Consider the following 26,500-nt stretch of genomic DNA (forward strand, 5'->3'; position numbering starts at 1 on the left):
CACGTAATGAGAAGATTTCCCTTTACCCCAATGTAGTGTGATCTCAGAGTTTGTATATTTAAATAGCAGGGGGTTTGGGGGGCACAGCCCCCCATGTGGAGGTGCAGGGAGGCTTGCCCCCCTGCTAGCACTGTATAGTTTTTTTTTTTTCTTTTTTTTTAAACATTCAAATGTTCGATCATTTGTTCACAACCATGTGAAAGTCAAGCATTTGGATGTTTGATTATGTGAAGTAGACTCATTTATATATATATATATATATATATATATACTTTAATTACATCATGGGAATGACGTTTTGCAGTATAATAAACTTTTTATTGATATGTTTCACTTACCTCTAGTTGTTTTTCCCATAAGTGATCACTCCATGGTTGGTAACTATTTATTACAATGTTACAAGTACATAATTACGCTCTATGTCAAGCATTATATACGTAACTAGGAGCCTTATCTTGTTGCAGTTTGCTTTTTTCCATCTTTCATTTGAAAGTAACTGCATTAAAAAAACTTCAAAATAAAAACGAGAAAGTTTAATCCAATTTAGCACTTGTGTTCCAAATGACTTGTTATCTGTGATATGTTTGGGTTGTTTTGGGATGGAGTGTGATTTCAGTGGTGCTTATTCCATGATAAGGACTCCTCTGGCTCTTCTATTTGTACAATCACGTCTAAAAATGTTTCTGAGTTGGGAATGTTTTAGCCATCTTTCACTTATAGCCAGTTAATCTGGATTGTATTTTTAAGCCAGGTTAGAAGATGTGCAGTTTTATTACAAACACTTCTTATATTCATGTACATTATTTTTAAAGCTTTAAGTGGTACTGAATCAAAATTTGGTTCATAGGTTCACAGGTTCATAGGTGTTTAGTAGGCTAATGGTCACAAAGGTCTTTTTAAGCCTAGCCATGCATCCCAAATCTCTAACAAATTCTGATACCTTTGATAAATACGTATACCATATTTGAGCATTTGAAATATACTTTTCTTATCCAGTCTATCTTTATGAATTTAAGGCTTTTACTGTGTGAAATATTTCTTGGCTTCTACGTAGGTGGGCTATTATACTCATGTTTGATCTTAATCCAGTAACTCTGGAGATCATCTTACTATCTGCACTTATTCTGTGACCTGCAAACTTTACTCCTAGTCAGGTAACTACCTATCAGGCATACATAATCAGTTGTTGCCCACTCTGACTGCACAAGACAGTTGAATGCAGGCCAAGCTAGAAACAAGACTAGCAGAAGTTTCTACGTCTTGCCTTACTTCGAACTGGTGTGCATCTGCACATTGCCCAACACAGGAAAACATAGTTTTCTGTACCTCAGTTCTTCTTGCCAACACTTTGCAGAACAACAGGTTATTTTGTATGCCTCATGTGTGTTACTACCCTTTCTGGACCTTTATTCTCTGGTTAGAGTTTTTTTTTTCTTGTATGCTACTATGCTAATATTATACTTGGGAATTCCTGTAATATTTACTTATATATCCAGTTCTTGATTTCTCTTTAATATAATGTAGAGGTATTATCACATAGCTGCTCTGCGCCCTGCAAACTTTAGTTGTAATAAGATAACTACCATCAAGGCATACATTGCAATCTGTAGCCCAAAGTGCTTGCCCCTTACAGCTGTTGGCTCCTCAAGTGACGAATGAGACTGACGGATGCTTGAACGTTCTCCCTTACTTCGGTCAGGTTTTTATCTGCACAGGGTCCACTATCTCCAAACATTTCTTTTTTTTAATATACTTCAGTGCTTCTCACCCTTTGTTTTCTATAACTTTTGTGCGTCGTTACTTCTTCTGGACGTTCAGTTTATGGAGAAAGAGTTAATATTTGCACTTGAGCAACAGAGTGGTAATATTCTGTTCCTTATGTAATATTTATTCTGTTCAGTTTCTGGGCACAATTAATGTTTGCACTTTGGGGAACAGAGTGGTAATATTCTGTTCCTTATGTAATATTTATTCTGTTCAGTTTCTGGGCACAATTAATGTTTGCACTTTGGGGAACAGAGTGGTAATATTCCTTATGTAATATTTATTCTGTTTTACAACTAATATCATTCTATGCTTTGTATTGTTATCTTGTTCACATTTTGTTTCTGTACATTTTAATTATCTGTAATTGCATCACTAGTGCTTTTTTAATTGTATTGTGATTAATTGTTAACTATGTTAAAATTTGTTCTAGTGTCTGTAAAATTTCTGGAGCTTTTCTCCTCAGGTCTCCACTGAAAATGGGCCTCCGACTCGGTTGGACCAACCCAGTTAACAAATGGCAAATAAATAAATAATAAATAAACAAGTGTAACCATGCACCTGGGAGATTAACCATTTGCAGGTCACCTGTGTCCATTAGAGACATAGGTGCCAAACCAGGGATGAATTTCCAGTTCCCATCCAATTGTTTAAGTTACACTTTAATTGATTAGGGAGGAACTCTGCTTCACATAGATGGGGAGCCTGTTCCATAGATGGGGTAGTCTCTGAGATATATACCTATCTCACCAGCAGGTCCTATTTATATCACAGGCAAGGTTTAAGTCTTTAGAATGGGTAATTTTGGTGCTGTTTGATTTGTGGATATGCAGGAGGTCCATCAGAGTGGGGTCTGACAATGCCCTGTATGCCAGGCATAGATCTCCCTTCAAAAGCCTGCAGGAGACAGAATACAGGGATAGGGCCTTGAGGTGGTCTGTATAGGACATTTTACTTATGCCCTGTATTCTTTTAGTGAGCAACCTCTGTGGACATTCCAGTTGTTGGATATGCCTGGTTATGTACATACCAAAGGGGTCACTGTACTCAATGATAGGTCTGATGAATGCCGAATACAGTGGAGCAATGACTTCCTTGGACTTAGATGCCATACCTTTGTTTATAAGTTGCACAACATAGAATGATTTCCTCATCACTGTAGACATGTGATGGTCAAAGGCTAGATTACTATCTATGTTTGTCCCTAAGTCCCTGACTACTGGGTTAACTCTAAGGGGTGTGTTGTCAATATGATAGTTACAGGGACGGATGATTTCCCAAAGGATATTATTTTTCATTTCTTGGCATTCAATTTTAGTCCATGACTCTGACACCAGTTGTTTGTCTGTGTCAGCCCCTCCTGGAGAAAATTTGTGTCAGTGTGAGATTCAATGACAGCTCCTAATTTGCAATCATCTGCAGATTTAGTCAGCCAGAGACCACTGACATTGGCCTTGACATCTGAGAAGTAAATGCCAAAAAGGAGCAGTCCAAGGACTGATCCCTAAGGGACTTTACTTGTGACTGGCCTCTTTGTAGAGGTGGACTCCCCAATTCTAACTTCCTGGGACCTGGCTGTGAGCCAGTCAGCTATCCACCAGGTGACATACGGGTTTGTACCTAACCTCCTGAGTTTGTCAGCAATCCCCGAGTGGGGTATTGTGTCAAATGCCTTGTCCAGGTCAAGGTAGGCAGTGTGAATGACGGCTCTCATCCATTGCTTTGGTGACCTTCTCAAAGAAGTCCCCAGGTATAAATAAATAGGCATACTTTTCAACCTTGCAGATTCATGGATTAGTGCTAGGCTAACTTGGGGACCATTTCTAGCCTAGCCAAGTATCTCATGTGAGAATCAAACCCTGTGCCTTGTGTCTGTAAGAGAAATACCTTAATCATTATGCCAACCTTTTGGACCTGATGGTCCAGGATTTAGTTTAGTATCAGCTGCTCAAAGTAATGCTACTAAAGCAATCATACACAGATGTTAGGGTTTAAATTGCAGTCTGTGTTGTAGTAGTAGTGATGTGACTTAGTGTAATAGGTGATGTTGTGTTTATGTGATAGTAAGGAAATATATTTCAGAAGAGTGTTATAACTGCAAATTTGCTTTGAGAGTTTGTGATAAGGAGATTAGCAAGGGTACATCAACAGCAAAAGTTAAGAAGGGTAGTACTAATTTAAACATAATGATTCTTACATGCATCTTGCTGGCTTTTGGTTTCCAGTTTATAAAAGCTCCAACATTTGTATTTCTGATGATTGGCAACTTCTCTGTATCGTCACATAAGAAACATCTACACATTAGGTGATTGTCTTTAGCTTGAATTAGCACAATACGATTCCTTTATGAGCAAGACTGTAAATGGTCTCATTTTGTAAACCAATACCTGTGGTTGGGCATATGTTTTACTATTGCTGTGGAGATGTCTCTCTAATCACTTTACAACTAACTCAACATTCTTCTGGACAATCCATTCCTCTGCCAGTTGTTGACCTGGAAAAAGTGTACTGCCTATATGTGTTTCCTCTGAATTGCCCTGCAGCTGGAATTTCTGTTCTGCAATCTAACTCCATGAAGCCACTGCTGACTCATTCTCTTAAATATTTTTTTTCAGAATTGCATTATCTAGTCCACCATCCATCAAAGTGGTAACTTTTCTTCTCCAGCTTGGCTGACATAATCACAGCCTCTGGCATACGTCATTTCTCCTCTGTCATTTTACTGGCAGTTTGCACCCAACAGCACCCGCTACCAAAAAGAATAGCAAGATTCCCGCGAGGAAGGAAGAACACCTCCTTGGGTACCTCCTAGAAACAGCTTTTTGGCCTAGTGGGGCTAATCAAGCCTACAGCATGTAAATAAATAGGTACAAGCAAACAGTAATAATTTGATGCTGAATGCTGATGGTTCACTTAATGATTTGGACAGTTTTCCAGGTCTACATCATGTTCCAAATGATGTTCGCCAGAAGTTCCGTTAGCCCCAAAGGGATAACGTTATCACCAGAAGTTCCGTTAGCCCCAAGGGGATAACATTATCACCAGAAGTTCCATTAGCCCCAAGGGGATAACGTTATCACCAGAAGTTCCATTAGCCCCAAGGGGATAATGTTATCACCAGAAGTTCCGTTAGCCCCAAGGGGATAACATTATCACCAGAAGTTCCATTAGCCCCAAGGGGATAACATTATCACCAGAAGTTCCATCAGCCCCAAGGGGATAGCGTTATCACCAGAAGTTCCATTAGCCCCAAGGGGATAACGTTATCACCAGAAGTTCCATTAGCCCCAAGGGGATAACGTTATCACCAGAAGTTCCATTAGCCCCAAGGGGATAACATTATCACCAGAAGTTCCATTAGCCCCAAGGGGATAACATTATCACCAGAAGTTTTGTTAGCCCCAAGGGGATAACATTATCACCAGAAGTTCCGTTAGCCCCAAGGGGATAACATTATCACCAGAAGTTCCGTTAGCCCCAAGGGGATAACGTTATCACCAGAAGTTCCGTTAACCCCAAGGGGATAACATTATCACCAGAAGTTCCATTAGCCCCAAGGGGATAACATTATCACTAGAAGTTCCATCAGCCCCAAGGGGATAGCGTTATCACCAGAAGTTCCATTAGCCCCAAGGGGATAACATTATCACCAGAAGTTCCATTAGCCACAAGGGGATAACATTATCACCAGAAGTTCCGTTAGCCCCAAGGGGATAACATTATGAAGGAAAAGAACAGAATGCAGGGGAAGGGGATGACTGTGAAATAGACTTCTGCTAAGTTAACTGGTGAGCAGGCTTATTACTGTGATTAAAGTTAATAGGATTACTGTATGCAAAGATCTGCAGTTAACACAGGAGATTAAGGCCATGAGTTGTGAATCCCTGTTTCCTAAACTCTGGAGTTTGATTCCCCCAACCTTTATCTACCAACTGTGTACCTCTCTCTGCAATTGACTTAATGAAAAAGTGCTCTGAGACAATTGATAAAATGGACAAGGCACATCAATATTGTCATTGACCATATGTCTAATAACTATGAAAGCAATGCACAGGTAACATTATCCTTTCCATTGTACAGAAGAAATACTGACTATCAGATGAAATGCAAAATATTTTCGTATAACTGATGCACCTTGAGGATTTTGGTGAGTAAGGTTACAAACAGAATTCAAAGTTTTCGCATATGTAATAGTTATTCGAAGCTGCACATTTCCAAGATTACAGCTTGGCATTTTTTCTGCATCCAACATTTTTCAAAGAGTTGTACCTGATTGAAGGGTGTGATGGTGTGGTCAGCATCAAAAATAATACTTTAGTTTGAGGTGCTGCTATAGACGGATGGAACAAGAGATGCACTTACAGAACGGAGTGGGGCAGTATAATCATAAACCAAATGAAGCAAAGTACAAGATGGTAGATCGTCAGAATTAAGATATGAGCGATATCCTGACATCACATAGCTTCGAACCAGATGATACAAAAGTTACATCTTTTGTCCATTTATGGTTGCCAGAAGATAAACATGTAGCAATGCCACTTCTGGTCTTGATATAGTATCTTTCAATGTTGCTTAATTCAAGATTTATATTATTTAATATTACAGCAGCCTGTTAGTTATCAAATCATAAAAGGTGTGACATTACTTTTATCCACATGAGAATAAATGGGTTTGCCTCCACATAAGGAATATGTTCTTTCATACTGTAAGGTTTACTTAATAGTAATGAAAGCATGTCTTTAGTAGCATTCACTTTCATACTTTTGGGTTGACATGGCTGCTCATTGCTAGCTTAGCTTTCACACAACCATCCTATATTCCTTAAATTATATCTGTGTTATCATATGCCATTGTTCACTGCACTGTGTAGTCTGTACTCTGATGGAATATTCTTCCAATCTGTGACTGAAAAGGCTCAGGTCGGGCTGTTCAACTGCTGTAGAGGTATAAAGCTCTGACTTCAGCCCAGCCAAGCAAGATTTGATTACTGGATCGGGCAAATGATGACGTGACACAGTGGTGTGGGAGATGGGAGATGTGGGTGATAGTCTCTAAGAGAAGGCATGGTCCAAATATAAGACTTCCCTCAGACATAACCAATGAGCTTGGGAAACATGGAAAGGGACAGTGGAAGGGCATATAAAAAAATGGATGGAAGTACAGATGTACAAGCCCCCAGGATGCCCTTAAGAGACATACCCTTCTGTGGCAAGGAAATGTATAACTAGAAAGTGGAAGTCTTCACAAGAACCTACTCTGGAAGAATTCTTGAGATTGATGGAAGAAACAGCGACATTAAAAATCACGGTGAAGCAATCAAGAATTTGACCTAAAACATGGACAAACAATCCTCGGGAAAAAATGTAACTCTTATTGAGACATTAAAAATGAACCCTAAACAATTAATGTGTAACTTTATACTTTATTAATTGAATATTATACATTTATGTTACTAATTTCATGTATTTTATTAATTTTTTCCCACCTTTGTTCAAGTCAATTGTACATAGTGTATATAAAGGTTTATAATACTTGTTTATTGATGATTGTATTGTTAAACATTATATTATTTGGAAAATAAAAAAAAATTATTTGAAAACAAAAAAAGAGCCATACCCTTCCCTAGCAACAGTGCAGTAAGTCTGGGTTGGTAGGAGGATAGCTGTTAGACCCAGGATGAACGTGGGGTACTGTAGATGGGGCTAGCAATAATGAGGTCACAGAGAAGCAAAAAGTTAAAAAAACTGTTTAGTAGGATCACTTCACCTTCCCAGGTAAAATGAATTAAAAAATGACACAACAACAGCAACAACAATAAAGAATAAAAATGCAGTCTGCACTTTCACTAGTTGGAGAAAGGATAGGCCAGCCTTCTATGTCTTATAGTCATGAGCATTACTTATATCACATCATATGTTTTCCTGTGCCCTCCCCACATTTCTGAATTTTAAGAATAGATTGCTGCTAATGTGCTATGCAGATCTCTCCAACCACAATTCCTCAGTGTCTGTATATATAAACACAGTTCAGCTTCTTGCTAAAGGTATGCTAACTAGATGCACCCCTTATCGATTTCAGTGACTTTGGTTTCGGAGACTTAATACTGGTGCCCCTGCCTTTGTGGTTATTACAGATGTGATAAAACTCCACATATCCCTACCTACCAATTGTTTGTACGACTGCACTATTGCTGTAATCATCTTTCACTATATTTAGCTGGATACACACATAATATTAAGTTTTTCAGGCAGCTATTCTGATATAGTAAAGAGTGTTATGCAAGCCTGACCTTTATTTTGCACATGGATGCTCTTGCAACTATTGTTGTGCATCTGCCACGTCATATCATGTTGTGTGTTATGAAAGGTAAGTCCTCCTTACATATCCTGCACATCATTAACAATTAGACCACTATAACATGCCACGTTTCTGCACTGTTGCAGTTTAGTGAATGGTATTATAGGTTCATAGGTTCATAGGTAGGTACTAGGCTATTGGCCCTGGGGCCTATACAAGCCCAGCCAAAAAGATACCCTGGCTTTTGCCACCCAAGAAAATTATTTTCCTGTGCCACTGTCGAGGATATGAACCATTAAACAGCTTAATCCTATTGCTCTGGGTTTGGTTCTGTCACTGTCCATTTAACTAATGCCAGATGATGAGTAACCACATAGTGACCTCAGTTCATTAATGGAAAGTGGCACTTCATAGGCCTGGTGAGTTTGAGCAGCTAAGAAATATATGCAATTAAATAAAAATCTAAATCGGTAATATATCATGGCACACTGGCTATGCATATAGCTATGTCTGTAGAGCTACAAACAACTTCTGTAGCTGTATGCTGGCATACACAGGCACTTAGCAATACTGGCTTTCTTAATAGTGATGTTCTGCTGTGGGATTGGGAGGATGTACATCATCTCTTTAGAAATAATTACCTGCACACGTTTCCACATGTTTTATTCTTAATGCTGTTTAATGTACGGGTTTGGCTGACAAGTGCAGCAGGCCTCCTGCTATGAGGAATTGTGATGTCATATCCATTAATGCAGGCCTCCTTAGCACATGCTATTAGATGTGGCTGAAAGATAGTGAAACTGGCAGCATCACAGGTTGCAGTTGTGGAGCACACAGTGCATGTAGTAGGGGAGATACGAGTCCCACATGTTCAATGTGTCAGTGCTGATGATATGACTTAGGCTGAGCACACAGTGCATGTAGTAGGGGAGATACGAGTCCCACATGCTCAGTGTGTCAGTGCTGATGATATGACTTAGGCTGAGCACACAGTGCATGTAGTAGGGGAGATACGAGTCCCACATGCTCAATGTGTCAATGCTGATTATATGACTTAGGCTGAGCACACAGTACATGTAGTAGGGGAGATATGAGTCCCACATGCTCAATCTGTCAATGCTGATGATATGACTTAGGGTGAGCACACAGTGCATGTAGTAGGGGAGATATGAGTCCCACATGCTCAATGTGTCAATGCTGATGATATGACTTAGGCTGAGCACACAGTGCATGTAGTAGGGGAGATACAAGTCCCACATGCTCAATCTGTCAATGCTGATGATATGACTTAGGCTGAGCACACAGTGCATGTAGTAGGGGAGATGTGAGTCCCACATGCTCAATGTGTCAGTGCTGATGATATGACTTAGGCTGAGCACACAGTGCATGTAGTAGGGGAGATGTGAGTCCCACATGCTCAATGTGTCAATGCTGATGATATGACTTAGGCTAAGCTGTTGCAATGGAGATGAACTGATTTTCAGGGACACACATGTTACAGCCATCCATGTTACACTTTTGCAAACCCTCAAGACAATGTGAGAGCTTAATGAAAGACTTTCTGAGGTCATCTGGTTGGAAGGAAGACTGATTCATAGTCATACTTACTTTGCTCTTTACCATGGCAGCAAATGTACTCATATTCTGCACCACAATGCAGCAATGACAACATGTGCCTCATGTCCTATAACACTTCCTGCAGGATAACCAATATGAGGACACGGGCAATGATATTTATGTCTTCTACTATGCCACCTTGTGCCATCCCATATAATAATTGTCTTTGTTTTTCTTTGCTTGCTTAGTTCTCCATGTGGACCTTATTTTTATCACTATTGTACCATGGTTTACTGTTATCTATCAGATATCTAGTTCTTTCAGACTAGATTCAAGCTACATCTATAACACTTTCATTATACATCCACATCCCAACTATCTTGCATTTTGTCCCTGGTTGCTTTGTGTAAAATTACATCTACAAACATTGCAATCCAGTTTTTTCATCCACATTAATTTAGTGATACACGATAGCATGTGTCCTGCACTGGCATATAGTGTATGTTGCCCTCCTGTATGTGTGATTTATTGTACAAAGTGCTCTTTGGGTGCATTGCCTGATGTTCCTTGTCACAAAAGGAGATACTGCCAGCCCAGCTATCTGGAATTTTGTAAATAATTATATGTCTAAAGCAGAGATGATTGCAGCCTTAGTCACAGCTGCATCACAGACCAGCAACCAAGAGGACAACCAGACTGGCCTTGTGAATGTACAACTCTCAGAAAAGGGACAGTTCAACCTTTCCACAGAGGGCTTAAAATATGTCTGGAGTTAAAGAGACTTGAACTGGAGGCCAAACATTTTGAAATAGAATCAACAGAGAAACTGAGATGTCTGGAAGCTGAGGAAAAGGAGGGGCAGACGCAACATAAAAAGGAGATGCTGACTCTTCACCAGGGTCATGGAGGTAATGGGGAAGGGAGTAACTGAACCTCCGAAGCAACAAAGGTCAGTAAATTTCTTCCATAATTTACAGAGGGGTGACAATTTTGATAGTTTCATTCATATGTTTGAAAGGGTATCTAAACAATATGATGTTGACCAAGAGATCTGGGTACAGCTCCTGACCCCCTTACTCCATAGTAAAGCTGTAACTGCTATTTCTAAATTGTCTGATACTGATTGTTTAAATTATAATACTGTTAAAAATGTTTGTGTTTTAAGTTAACAGCTAGAGCTTATAGAAAAATGTTTTGTGAGCATAGCCACAAGGCAGATGAAACTGTGTGTGAATATATTGCTGAACTAAGCAGTTAATGTCATTCATGGGTGAGTGGGTGTCAGGTCTCCACTTGTGAAGGGCTGGCAGACCTGTTGGTGAGGGAACAAGCCCTTAGCATTTTGCCTGAGGACATGACAATCTGCTTGGCAGATAGGGAATGGAGGACCACAGATGAGTTAAGGAAAACGGGAGGCCTATACCTAGTGTAGTGTGTCCAGTCAGGATAAAATAGACGAACATTCATGGGTTCAGTTCAAGCAGCTTTATTACACACACATCAGGAATGAGGCTTTGTAACTTAAACTTAAATAAACTTATAAACGGACTGACTACTGCACTCATACATGTTAACACTCTGGCTGTTCTCTCAAAATGGCATCACCGCCTGCACATGCTCACTATTTATATGCATGTGCTACATCTGGAAATGATTCTTAAAGGTACACACACTCAGTTCTACATCCTCTCTCTTTGAGAAACAGATCATAATCAAATGACAGTATTCAATGACATGCAATTATATAGAAATTATCTTTTGACATGCAATTATACAGAACTAATTCTTTCACATGCAATTATACAAAATCAGACACATATAAAACAATCATGTTCAGGTTGCTGTGTATTTTGTACTAAGTCTAGAAATACGACCTGATCATGTAACATAAAAGTCAGAATTGGATGCAGCAATGGGGACTGTCTGCAAAGAATGTTCAACTTTGGGGACATCTAGGACATCATCAGGAATGGGAATGGATACTGAGACATATTCTTCGGTATGAACATTGTCAGGGTTGCTCCGAGATCTAGAGTCTGTATCAGAGGTACAATGTTGCAATATCATTACTGATGCAGGAGGAAGATGATTGCGATTTCTACTGTATTCTTTACCCTCAGATTCAACTAAGTAGGATCTCAGCTTGGCACATATACCTCGCACTTGACCAATTTGATCAAAGCCTTTCACCGTTTGCATCCTCGCTGTCTCTCCATGTTTAAACAGATGAAGAAATCTGCTCATTTTATCACAGCAGGACTGAGAATAATGTTTCTTAAAAGGCAGGCTTTGATTGCTCTCTTATTTTTAGCATTAGGCACCAACAAACTAGAACTGATAGGCATGGTTGCTTTGGTTTGCCTAGATAGAAGTCTCTGAGCAGGTGAGCCAAGTAGGTTGTCATGGGGTATATTTCTGAGATTAAGTAAATTCAAGAAGATATTGGTATTGTCATGCTTTGACCTCTCCAGTAATTGCTTTGCACTCTGTACTGCACGTTCAGTAAGGCCGTTTGACTGTGGGTATTCCGGACTACTAGTAACATGGATAAAGTCCCAGTCTTTTGCAAATCTCTGAAACAATTGACTGGTAAACTGGGTACCATTGTCAGAAATAACTTTGTGTGGGTTACCACGGACTGAGTAATGACGTTTCATCTTAGTAATAACCACACTGGACGTTAGGTTAGGTAGCAAATCGATCTCAAAACAGTTCGAATAAGAGTCTACCAACACGAAGTAATGCTGATTGTTCCACTCAAATATGTCAGTGGCTACTGTTGACTAAGGTAATTCAGGAATATGGCTTAGCTGAAGTGGCTCTTTTTGCCAATGTGGCTTAGTACTATTACATACTGAACAAGAGGAAAGCATTTTATCAATGTCTTTTGATAGAGAAGGCCAAAATTCTAGTCCTCTCACCCTTCTTTTAGTAAAATCAGAACCTGGGTGAATTCCTGTTGTAAGGAAGTAGGAGCAATAACTTTAGGACATTTGAAAATGATACCATCTTCCATCAGCATCTCATCTCTGTAAGGAAAATAAGGTTGTACTTCTGGTGGTACACGAGATTGCTTTGATAGCCACCCTACATTGATGAAGTGGTTGAGCTTTTGCAAAATGGGATCAGTCTTTGCATGATCTCTCAGCTCATTAAGTCTGTTAGTAGAAAAATTATGCACTTCCATGACATCAAAGTCAAAATTATCGGCATAAAGCTGTTTTGTGGTATTTCTGGGCGATCTGGATAAGGTATCAGCCAGACAAAGAAGTTTAGCTTTTGTACAGACCATTTTGAAATTATACTTTTGCAATCTGAGCATCATTCTTTGTAGTCTTGCTAAAGCTGAATGCATAGGCTTCTTTAAAATAGTGACTAGAGGTTGATGGTCAGTTTCAGTTTGGATAGCTCAGCCGTAAATATAATCATGGAACTTTGAACATTCGAACACAATTGGAACTTTGAACATTCGAACACAATTGCCAAAAGTTCCTTCTCAATTTGAGCATACTACATCTCAGTTTGGGTATTGTGTTATAGGTTGCCTGTGTCCATTATAGACATAGGTGCCAAACCAGGGATGAATCTCCTGTTCCCCATCCAATTGTCCAGGTTGCACTTGTATGGATTGGGTTAGCGAGGGACTCTGCTCCACTTGGATGAAGAGCCTGTTCCAGAGATGAGGTAATCTCTGGGATACATACCTGTCTCTCCAGCATGTCCTATTTATATCACAGGCAAGGTTTAAGTCTTTAGAACAAGTAATTCTAATGCTGTTTGTTTTGTGGATATGCAGGAGGTCCATCAGAGTGGGGTTAGACAATGCCCTGTATGTCAGCCATAGATCTCCCTCAAAAGCCTGTATGAGACAGAATCTGTCATATCACAGAGTTGTGAAGTTTTACCTTGGAAAGTATGCATCAGATCTATATTTTTTTCTGCATTAGTCTTGTTGTTATTTGTAAATATTACATATGCATGTCACCCTCTAAGTGTGGCTTTACTATCATCACAGTTTAAATATATTTGTTTGCATGAAAGTCAGCATTTTGTTGGCTAATGCAACTTTTCTGTCCACATGGGGACACTTGTGCACATAGTTTGGTTGTCATTCATTATCCACATGATACTAATATGGCTGAATGCATACGTACTTGTCATTGGTTACTAGTTTAATAAGAATCATAGGAAGTGCAAAAGTTATTTGACAAGAGGCCATGCATGCCTTGCAAGTAATAACCTTCAGGCACTACCTACATTTGAATCAGAGCAGGGCCTCTAAGCTTCAGGGTGTATGTTAGGGTACCATTCTAATTGTGTAACCTCTGTTAGGAAGAAGACATGGAATCACACTTCTTTATACTGTTATTCACTAGTATTCCAGTGCATGTGAATGTACTAGGTGATGAATCTATCTATCCATCTAGTTTTATTTACTCCCTGATGTAGATTCAGATCTCTCATTTTAATGTGGGCCATACTGTTTTACACACCAAGAAAAATTAGACTCTGGATAATGGGATTCTCAAGGGCATAAAAAGCACAGGTGTCCCCTCAAGAGTCTATATGACACTGACCATACAAAGACTGACTCCAACCTTCCACATAGCTAAGATTTTTGTGGCTTCAGATTTTTTTTAAGGAAACTCTGCAGTCCTTTTAATTTTTATGTCTAGTGAGCTACATGCCAAAGGGTGCATTATATTCTATAATGGGTCTAACCAAGTGCAGCAGAACAGTAACTTGCTTTGTTTAGGAAGATATGCCCTTTGTGACTAATTGTGATACATAGAAGGACTTACTGACTATGATCACTAAATGGTGATCAAAGGAGAGAGAGTCGTGTAGCCAGATGCCTTGGTCTCTGATGACAGGCTCAGTAGAGAGTTGGAGATCACTGATGAAGTAGGTCATAGCAATTTGTTGCTTTCCAAAGGAGATGATACTGCATTTCTTAGCATTTACTTTGAACCTTTTCTCAGTGCACCACATCTTAATGCACGATAGTTCCACTTGAAGGGAATTTCTATCATTTGTTAATCTGAACCTGCACTCAGTGTACAGTCATTGGCAGACATAGTCAATCAATGATCCTTGTTGTCAGTACAGAGTTCAGAGGAATAAATATCAAAATGCGGGGGTCCCAAAATGGACCTACAGGGAACACCAGTAACTGATTTTTCCATAACTGAGGAGGCATCACTGACCATGACAATATGTTCTGTCCTTGAACCCATTTGTAGTTAGTCTTATCACACACAGATCTATGTTTAAGGCCATTAGCTTGTGCTATGGTATTAAATGCTTTTGCTGGATTCATGTAGACAGGATAAACTGTGAGGTCATTGTCTAAGACTGCATGAGCTTTTCAAAGAGGTTCACAGGACTGAAGACACATGAGCAGCCCTTAACAAATCTGAATTGCTGTACTTCAAGCCTGATTAAAGCCTTAGCACACTGATTTATGAGGCCATTAATGATACAACCCACTTCTAAGCTACTGGGTCAGTGGGGCCACCCTTATGAAGCGACATCACCACCACAGCACACTGTTGATCAGGAACATAACTTGTGGCAAGGCATATGTTGAAAAACATGAGAAGAGGCAAGGACCTGCTTGGCACTGTTTATAAGACAATTTGTAATGTTGTTGTGACCCATTGAAGAAATATTTTTGATCCTGAAAAGCTCTTTTAAGGATATGGTGGATTTGTTATTGAATTCTCTGTTAGAAATGCTACATCTAAAGAAATCCCAATCCCTCTGCCCCACACACTCCGGAGACCTCAACCTTATTACCACAATCAACAGACCATGCTGGAGGGACAAGTTCATAACCCAGAGACTGCCCTTGCTATGGAACAGACTTCCCATACATATCAAGTAGAGCACCTCACTGGCCCTCTTCAAGAGAAATCTTGATGAGTGGATGGGAAATACAAAATTCACTCCGGGGATCACTCCAGTGGCTCCACTCAACAGAGGCACAGGGAACTACAGTCAGGTGGCATGATGCCAGGTTAATCCTATGGGCTAGGCTTGAAAAGGCTCCAGCGCCATTAGCTTAGTACACACCTATGAACCTATGAACCTATGATATGGTCCTTGGGGATAGTGGGAGAGAGGGTGTCGGGTAAGTTTTGTTTGAGCATGAGAGTTTCAGGGGAAAGATTTGCATGTTATTAGTATATGAATAAAAGGAGCCACTATATACATGTTCTGAGCAGAGATGTGAATTATTCCTTAAACATAGGTGAAAAAGTAAATATGATTGTCCTTAGCCTCATATGCAAGCCTATCTTTACAGGAGACTTTGCAGATATTAATGGGTGCCTTTACTTGCTTTGTGAGGCATTTTATATTTTGATTGTGATGAGAAGTTCTGGCCTTACAAGGACATCTAAGCAGTTTCTTCCTTCTAATGTAAAGTTTATTTATATGTACTGACCACATGGTGGATTTGTTATTGAATTTGTTGCTATTGTTGGCTCTGGTGGGGATAGAGCTCTCAGTGCGTTTATATAAATGAGAATAGATTCCTGGCCTATATGACTCAACTTGGGATTTGCATGGGAGAATTCTGTAATTACAGTATACAATTTTAAAAGATTAGTTTTTTGAAGTGTCTAAACCAGGCAGTGTTGGCAACCATGGGAGCAGGCTAGAGAGGAGTTTGTGCAAACTAAGTTCAAGATATTTCTTCTTCTTCTTCTTCTTTCGGCTGCTCCCATCAGGGGTCACCACAGCAGATCAACTGTTTCCATTTCTTCCTGTCCTCTGCATCTTGCTCTGTCACACCAACCACCTGCATGTCCTCTCTCACCACATCCATACACCTTATCTTAGGCCTTCCTCTTTTCCTGTTACCTGGCAGCTTCATCCTTATCATCTTTTTCCCAATATACTCTGCATCCCTCCTCAGGACATGTCCAAACCAATGTAATCTTGCCTCTCTGGCTTTGTCTCCAAACCTTCCAACCTGGGCTGACCCTCTAATATACTTATTCCTAATCCTGTCCATCCTTGTCACTCCCAGTGCAAATATTAACATCTTCAACTCTGCCACGTCAAGCTCTGACTCCTGCCTTTTTGTCAATGCCATTGTCTCCAACCCATATAACATGGCTGGTCTCACAACCCTCTTGTAGACCTTCCCTTTCACTCTTACTGGTACTCGTCTGTCACAAATCACTCCTGACACTCTTCTCCACCCACTCCATCCTGCCTGTACTCTCTTCTTCACCTCTCTTTCACACTCACCATTACTCTGAACTATTGATCCCAAGTATTTAAACTCATCCACCTTCGCCACCTCTACTCCCTGCATCCTCACCATTCCTCTATCCTCCCTCTCATTCACACACGTATATTCTGTCTTAGTCCTGCTGACATTCATTCCTCTTCTCTCTAGAGCATATCTCCACCTCTCCAGGGTCTCCTCCACCTGTTCCCTACTCTCACTACAGATCACAATGTCATCTGCAAACATTACAGTCCACGCTGTCTGATGTTCAAGATATTTCTGCCCCGATATTTATTTATTTTATTTTATTTTGCATTTGCCAACCGGGGGTGTCTGACTGAGCCGAAAAGGCCCTTTTTCAGCAGAGGCCTGGGGAGAAAAGCTCCACATAGAAAAATTACAGATACATTTAGACATGATCAGTATACACACAAATTACAAAAGACATGTTTTTACAGTGGTATGCAGCACATCAACAGTTACAGTGGAGAGAACAAACAAAAAATATTAATTAAAAAATAAAGGTACTTAATAGATTTGTGGTGTAGAGCTGAAATTTGGAACATAGGTAGAATACATACATAGTACACAGGTACAGAACATACATTGTAGATTAGCAAGTGTTTGTGAGAATAGTTTTCAATCTTAATCAAGTACTCTAGGTTTAATATGTGTACTCTAGGTTTAGTATATGTACGACAGGGTTATAATTTGATCCAGGGAATTCTCAATCACTCAGTCTAAGAAACCTTGTACATACCCCACATTAGGAGTACATATTCCCCTCTATGATGGGGTAGTTGAAGTCACCAAGGATTAGAGAGCCATCTCTAATAGGAATAGTCGTATGGGTCCATAGAACAAAACCTGCAATAAGCAGTAAGTTGAAGGATTAAACTACCTAGTGTAAGTTGTAGTTCAGCTAGCTCACTTTGATGAGTCAGTGGTTATCAGTGTTGGAAGGGATGAAATCCAGACACTGTCACCATTTCCAGTGAGCTTGAAGGTGTGTTCAGCCCAGAAGCCAGACACATGGTCAGTGCTCTCATTGTATTTGAACCACCTCTCAGCCACAGCACAGACATGGGCTTACTGAAGATGCAGAAGTGTGATCAGATTTTTGTGTATGACATGAAATTATTTCTGTGTATGATTCTTTACTTTCCATTTAAATTTTTATAGGCAGTTGAAAATCAGAGTTCAAATAATGTCAGAGATGTAGGGTACAGCTGACTGGAGAACCGATGAACTGTTTAAATGAAAAATAATACTAAAAGAGTATGACGTGACATTGTGGTGTAAAGTGAAAACAATACAAATGTAAAACAATGCACTGTTTTTGCAACTGCATGTAGAATGTTTTACACAGTTTTTGTGCTTTATCAAGAAGGCCTTCTCTGACTGGGGAAGCAGTGACTTAAAACTGTGGAGTGAATGGGGGTTATATATGAAGTAGACTGTTTTGTGCACCTGCATGCATTGATTAATACCTCATTTTCTGCTGTGCTGTATCGCCTGGTAGAGTTTGCAGTTACTTTGTTTTACTTTTCGGTTCTTTTTTGAAGGACGTTTTTGTCTGGGTTTCAGATAATATAAACAGTATTATTTTGTATGCATTTTGGCTGGATGCATTGCCTATGCTTAATGTGTCCTTTTTTCTGAATTTAGACTTTAGTTAGATATATTACTATGTTGTTCATCTTGTGAGACCACAACAAATTCAGTGTTCCACTAGACTGTGTGCCTCCCATTTGTCTGTTACTGGAAATCTCCTCTGGGATTGTGACATCATCTTCCACTGAGGGTGTGGTGTGTTGCAAGCCTATCACTGACTATTTGTATGAACTTGCATGCCATGTCACCCTGAACATCTAAATTGCAGCCTGTTAGTCTGTTTTGCCCTTGTTTTTATAATGTAGGTCCTGTGTGTTTACTCCTAATTAGTCACACTGTAGGTTTTTTTTTTTTTGGTATAGACTGTTTTGAATTTTTTTCTATAATATTGTATTAACTGGTTTTGAATATTTTGTTGTATTGAGACATACTATATGGAGCTTTTCTCCCCAGGCCTCCACTGAGAATGGGCACTGTTTGCCCAGTTGGACTTTCCTGGAAAACAAACATAAAATAAATAAATAAAATATATTTTACACAACTACTGCTTGCCATTTTCCCTTTTGTTTGCATGCTGGTTTAATCCTGCTGATTAATATTTCAGGTTTATAGTTTTTTTTTTCAAAATTATGTAATTAGTTCAGTCTACCATATTGTATAACAGAACACATTGAGAGGATATGTCAGGCATACAATATCTATGTATGTATGTACACTCACACACACACACACACACACACACACACATATATATATATATATATATATATAGATATAGATATATATATATATATATATATATATATATATGGATTCACTATACAATCTCGAAATACTGAAATGTCGAATTTCATTATTTCGAGACTGAATAGTCGAAAATCCACATATACGAAAACCCACAATCACGAATACTACAATCGCGACCGTTCACACACACACACAAACCAGGACATAATCACACACACACATACACCTACCTAACTAAACAAACATAACAACACACACAAACACACTTAACCTACCAATAAGCAGGGGGCAAGCCCCCCTGCACCCCCCTACTTATATATTCTAACTCCGAGGTTGCACTAAAGACACAAACACACAACAAACACCATCCGCACACTTTCACACACACTAAAATCCCTACCCATTATCCTCAAATACACAACACTTACCTGACACCCCGGATAAATCCACAAACCGCACCACATGTCACGAACATGACACCACGATAGCGGCGGATTCGGCATAGTGTAGTTTTGGTTAACTGCACTTTCCACTATTCGGTCTCGATGTACTGAATTTTGACATTTCAGTACGTTGAGATTGTCTAGTGTATCTATATATATATATATTTGCATTGTCAACCAAGATAAAACACTGATGCTTAGGTTCTGCCAAGGGTTGCAAGTTTAAAACATTAAAACATGCACATTATGCATGCAGTAATATGTATAAGTATATATATATATATATATATATATATATATATATATATATATATATATATATATACATAGAGCAATATCAATCCCCCCACCACCACACGCACACATATTTAGCAACGAGAATTTGGATAACAATGGCTTATTAACAGTAGAGCCTATAAATGTGTAAATGAACAAACAAAGAAGAGATGTAGAGGTTAAACATTCCTACAAAGGTTTGTACTGTTTACTCTTGCATCCCCAGTAAGTAGTAATCTCTTTACAATAGGTACACTAGGATGTTATAACCAGGAGTAGCAAAGGTACTATTACGGACGAGAGACGGAAGAACGAAGACGATGGTAATAGTAAGTAAGCGAGTACGTACAGCTTAGACAGCAGATGTTCATATCACTCAGCTAAATTATTTCAGAACAGAGCCTACATTTCACAGTAGTCATGCCTTATTGTCATTGATTGTTCCGGTACCTGTTGCTACAGTCATGTCTTATTGTCATTGATTGCTCTGGTACCTGTTGCTACAGTCATGCCTTAATTTTCATTGATTGCTCTGATACCTGTTGCTACAGTCATGCCTTATTGTCATTGATTGCTCTGGTACCTGTTGCTACAGTCATGCCTTATTGTCATTGATTGTTCCGGTACCTGTTGCTACAGTCATGTCTTATTGTCGTTTATTGCTCTGGCACCTGTTGCATTGTACAGCCTTGCTCTGCCTCCATCTGAACATGAAGAACATGTATATTTACATTCATCGTAGCGTAACAAAGAGCATTTTCAACAAATAGGAAAATGTTATTCAGCAAACAGCCATGATCCTATGCATAGCACTATCAAGAATTGTAGGATGAGGCACAAGGTGAAGCTGAGTTCTTTACTAACATGTTGCTATCCCACCAAACAAAATACCCTGAAGTCTCTTATTCTTTTTACAGGATGAAGCTAAGAAGATTATGTGAATACAGTTCTTTAAATGTCCAATATTTTGTTTGATATGAAAGAAAATACATATAATAATAGTCCTAAATTTTGCATGAATTGAGAAAGTTAGCCTGTTATAGTCCTCCATACAGCTATAAACACAGCAAAGGTGTAATAAAAATGTTTTGAGAGCCAAATTTGTATAATATGCTTTTGATGGGTATAGACAAGTACCTGACATCTGCACCATAAAAATGAAGTAGGAGCAGAAATACTTTGCAATAAAAACAGCCTCCAGGCCTGTTGTATTTATTATACAGACTGCAATTTTTCCATATAAATATATTGAAAAGATGATAGCATAATGGGTTAAATTTTCTTTTCGGATTTCTGTTCCTATGACTGAGTGACATCCTCAATATTCTCACTATACTTACCTTGAATTCTCTTCTGGGATTGCACATTTTGCACAGCTGCATGGCATTATGGGTGATAAGCTGAGGTAATACACATTTAAAAGGCTAAGGGCAGGCAGTATGTTCTGGTCGACAGTTGGTTATTAAAAGGCTAAGATGCAGGCGGAGTGCTATGACCCCTTCCTTTTATTAAACTCATCATTCACTGCTAAATTTGTGAGGTTATCCTTTTACAGATGCGACAGATTTTCAATAGTGGTTCTCCTTTTCTGGTAACAATTGCTGGTCCTTTAAGCTTTAAAAAGCAATCCTCCAAACTGTGAAGGAAATTTTTAGTTACCATCTGCCACTGTTAAACTCTGAGCTGAACAAGGATCTTTTATTTTTAATCCTAATGGATGGATCTGTACATAAAGACTCAGCACTTTATAATGAATTGACTATCAGCTCTGCCACTAGGATTTTCAGCAAGATATTGTTCTGTCGCATATTATTTCAGCACTCATTTAAACAATAACAAGCAAACTGTTCATTTTGGAAATATGTAGGTTGATATTTATGTTTTAACTTCTTTTCTAAAATAATGAGCAAATTATTGCATACTGGAAAATCTGCTGACCAGTATGATGTGGGGTTTTAATCTATCTGCTGCATAATATTATATAATGTATCCAACATTTTACTCAGGAAATGCAGAATGGCTCAGTTGGATTACATGCCAATAACTGGAATGTCTCATTTATTACGCTCCGTCTTCATACTCCCACAGTAAAACCCTACAGTCTGACAGTGCTTAAATGTATTTAACTTCACAAATAGTGACACTGTAATAAAATGTATTAAGTAATTTGGTTTCATTCATTTACTGACTGCTTTTGAAGAAGTCTGTAAATGACTGAGATTTAACTGCGTAAAATGCATTATTTTCTTCCGAGATGTGCTTACAGAGCTGATGTTTGAATTATTTGATTTTAACACCAGTCACAAACTTGGCAGGCTTTACTTTTCAGTTATATTAAATTTCAACATTTTTATATATTCTTTTTAGACATTTATTTTAGAAACCTTTCATAACCAGCTTTCACTGCAAATATATGCAAAATAATATTACATATCAAAACACATATAAAACATATTAAAAAATTACTCAGAATGAAAAACAAGAAAAAATACAGTACAGTAACATTTAATTAGCAGCAATCATAAAATAGACTGCACATAACAGAGCAAACCTGCTTATTTACTCAAGTTTTTAGTTTTATATTTGTTAACCAGGATGTCGAACTGTTCTCAATAAAAATCCATTTTGTAGCAGAGTCGTATGAATGCATAGAAGCACAGAAAATAGGTCTACACGCAGGGAATAATTTCAGATGGAATGTGTACAATATAATTATTCAGACAATAATATGTATAAATCATTAAAAAATATTTTCACATGAGAGATACAGATTAGGAAAAAAATGCAAACGGTGCACTTTGTTCAAATAGGACTATTTCATGGAATTATACTTAATAAGTATGATAAATGATATTGTTCAGTGTCACAAAATAATTAAATGGTTAGACATGTAAATAAGTTCACATTTTATTTCTTAATAGTAATGCAGAACTGACATGCCTAAGAATAAAAACGTTAGTGGATGGGGAGAATATTTTAACTTGTTTGTTATATGGACTGTGCAAACCTGTAAAGCAGTAATAATATGAGTTTCATGCAACCCAAACCAATATTATTTTGTCATTGCCTCAAAGTCACTTTAATTTCCCAGTATATTTATATAAGTAAAGATAGTAAGCATTCTGGGTAATAGTGAGATCACCTGTCAGGATAGTCCAGTGACATAATGACATTGCTACAGATGAAGTGTTACAGCAGCAAAAACAGACAACAAGAAACATTTTTTATCCTTACTCTTTTTAGTAGGTACTGTGGGATTTTATACATCCTTAGGCAGATGAGCCCTTAGTTTAATGCCTTGTTTGGAGTGCAGTAGGAGGGCAGCACCCCTCTTATGCTGCAGTGCAATCCATCTACCTGGTGTGGAACCCAGAGCCTTCTGCACCAAAGGCAAGTGTGCTTCCTGTTGGACCACTGACATTTCTTGAGTCTTTCAAACCAAAAGCATTTTCTTTATTTATGTAAAATACTGTTTTGTTAAAAAAGTTGATAATATTGTAAAACCTACCTACTAGTCTAAGGCACTTCAGTATGGTACAAAAAATCTATACCAATAACTTTTATTTGTATTTGTTAACTGGAGTACAGACTAATTCCTGTGGACCTTTTTCGGACTCTGCCCAGGAATGCTGACTGGTTAAGGGACTTGCTTGGAGTCACAGAGTTAGGCAGTGGAGGCCTAAGGTAATCAAGGTCTGGACCACTGGACCACAGAAAGCAGCTGGTTAACAGCAACTTAAACTTCTGTGCAAACTGTCAGACATTAAAACACAGCAATACAGTAGTGGGTGTGGGTGTGGGGTTATCTGACTATGTGCCAGAGATGCAGCGAAATGCTGACTCAGACCCGAAGAGGCAATAGTACCTTCATTATTTCAGCCCCATAAAACAGGAGGAAGGAAGAATCTTTCTGAGCGCAAAATTGTAACATTTTTAGCAACTAAAGAATCGCACAAAGGAAGTGATAGGAATATTGCTTGGCACTAGCTCAAATCTGGAGGGGCAGGGAATTAATCAATGGCCATTCAGTCTGGAGGGGGAGGGAATTAAACTTTGGCCATTCAGTCTGGAGGGGGAAGGAATTAAACTACGGCCATTCAGTCTGGAGCGGGAGGGAATTAAACGCTGGTCATTCAGGCACTGAATCGCCTTTTAATACATTAAAATGGCTTCCATGGAGAAGAAAGATATACAGATGAGAGAATTTCAAGAAAGCATGAAAGAGCAAACTGCAGGTTCTGTTTATTTCCTTCTAACATTTAAGACTTGACACATGATGCGTTAATTCTAGAAGGGGGACAGCTATTAGAGAATAAAAAGTTAATGGTGCCGTTATGGGCCCAGACTATAATATGCAATTTAATCACTTTAAATGCTGCAGTTCAGTTGCTTGTTAATTTAATCTCTGAAATAGCAACAATTAAACAACTGTAGGTAGCCCCCCCCAAAAAAAAAAATGGCCTGGTTAATTCAATGAGCTTTTTGGATCTTTACACCAAATGTCAGGATCTGTGTATAAGAACATTAATATTAAAATGTTACTGCAGTTATTGCAGGACAGAACTTTGAATTTAGGGCAGTATTCACAGTCTGGGGCTTTGCATTTCTACAGTAGTTATCCGCAAAGAGCAGTACTAGATGGATATGTAAATCCCAGACTGTGAGCATGCATGTAAAGGTACGAAGGAGCTGCTGTAAACTAGCCCCCCACATTGTAAAAGCATAACATGTTTAATGCATAAGTGATAAAAGGACAGCTAATACACTGATAACCAGCTTTACATGTATTAGTACGAGTTTGATTTGATTCATACATATGAATCTATAATGAGCTCATTTGCATAAGCAAAGAGGCCTGAACAGATGCCAGTAGCAGCAGTTTTCAGGGAAAATACAGAGATGCAAGGGGAGATCAGCCGATGCTCCTGCACACCTGGACATTTTTACTGAATGGGTCACTTGGGTGAATGTTTCATTCTATGGCTTCTGCACACTTGGACATTTTTACTGAAGGGGTAACTTGGTTGAGTGTTTCATTCCAGTGATTATGCACACCTGAACATTTTTACTAAATGGGTCACTTGGTTGAATGTTTCATTCTGGGGCTTATGCGCACCTGGACATTTTTACTGAATGGGTCACTTGGGTAAATATTTCATTCCGGTGCTTATGCACAGATGGACATTTTTACTGAAAAGGTCACTTGGGTGAATGTTTCATTCCAGTGCTTATGCATACCTGGGCATTTTTACTGAAGGAGTCACTTGGCTGAATGTTTCATTCTGGGGTTTATCCATACCTGGACTTTTTTACTGAAGGGGACACTTGGATGAGTGTTTCATTCTGGAGCTTATGCATACTCAGACATACTGGAGAGTTTGCTTGGGTGAATGTTTCATTTTCATGTGTTTGCATACTTGGACAGACTACTGAAGTGGTTGCTTGGGTAAATGTTTCATTTTGGTGCTTGTGCATACAAGGACATGTTACTGAAGGGGTCATTTGGGTAAAGGTTTCATTCCAGTGTTTATGCATACCTGGACATTTTATTGAAAGGGTTACTGGTAGAAATGCTAAATTTTAATGCTTGTGAAAACTAGGACATGTTATTAGGACATGTTCCCCATGTGTCAGGGAAGTGCTTGTGCGTACTAGTGCAAACAAATCCATGGATTACAATTCCAATATCAAAGGGAAAGCATCACCTTTAACCAAGTGTATGCATACTGTAGGGATGTTGGACTATGAACTGCAAAACCACCTCATTAGCATTCTACACTTGTCATCAGTTCTCATTTGCATCTCATTATTTTAAGGCCTTTCACATTAGTGTAAATTGCATCTATGAATGTTGCCTTTACTGCACTCATTTGTAAGCATCAGGAATACCCTTACTGCATTTGTGCAAGTCACTATGACTACCATCCTTAAAAGGTAGATCATATTGATTAAGCCTCTGGGTTATAGAAGTTGTTGAGCATCTGCATAAGTCTATCTCTTTATAAGATAGTTTACAGTCATTCATTCTCTTACGACGTAGACTGAGGATAAAAATAATCTGCTGCCGTCTGTAAAGACTGATGTGGCCCATAGAATAACACTCTACCCCCCCCCCCCCACACACACACACACACACACAACAATAAAAACACTGGGTATAGTCAAGCTATAATTGTAAGGTTATTTTGTCTTTTGGTTTTATCAGCTTCACAAAAGAAGAGGAACTTACTCTTTAAGCAAGCTCTTGTAATTTATTATTTTAAGACCTGACCTAGTAGTTGCTCAGTTGAAGAGCACCTTTGGGAAGATAAGGAAAATGCATTGGCAGAACTGAATACCTGCTACATGTAGCTTTCCAGCAAGTGTGCAGGTTAGGTATTAAGACCCTCTGATAACATTTTCTACTCCTGAACAACTTCAAGTGGAACTGTTAGCAATCCATGTACTGTCAGAGTCCACAGATTATGAGGAAGCTCATATACCACTAAACCTCTAAGGACTTAGGGTACATCATTTGTATGCATCAGGAATATCCCTATCACATTTGTGCAAGTCACTA

Source organism: Protopterus annectens, chromosome 6.part0 (assembly GCF_019279795.1).
Source record: "Protopterus annectens isolate FY-2018-M chromosome 6.part0, PAN1.0, whole genome shotgun sequence".
In the NCBI taxonomy this organism is placed as follows: Eukaryota; Metazoa; Chordata; order Ceratodontiformes; family Protopteridae; genus Protopterus; species Protopterus annectens.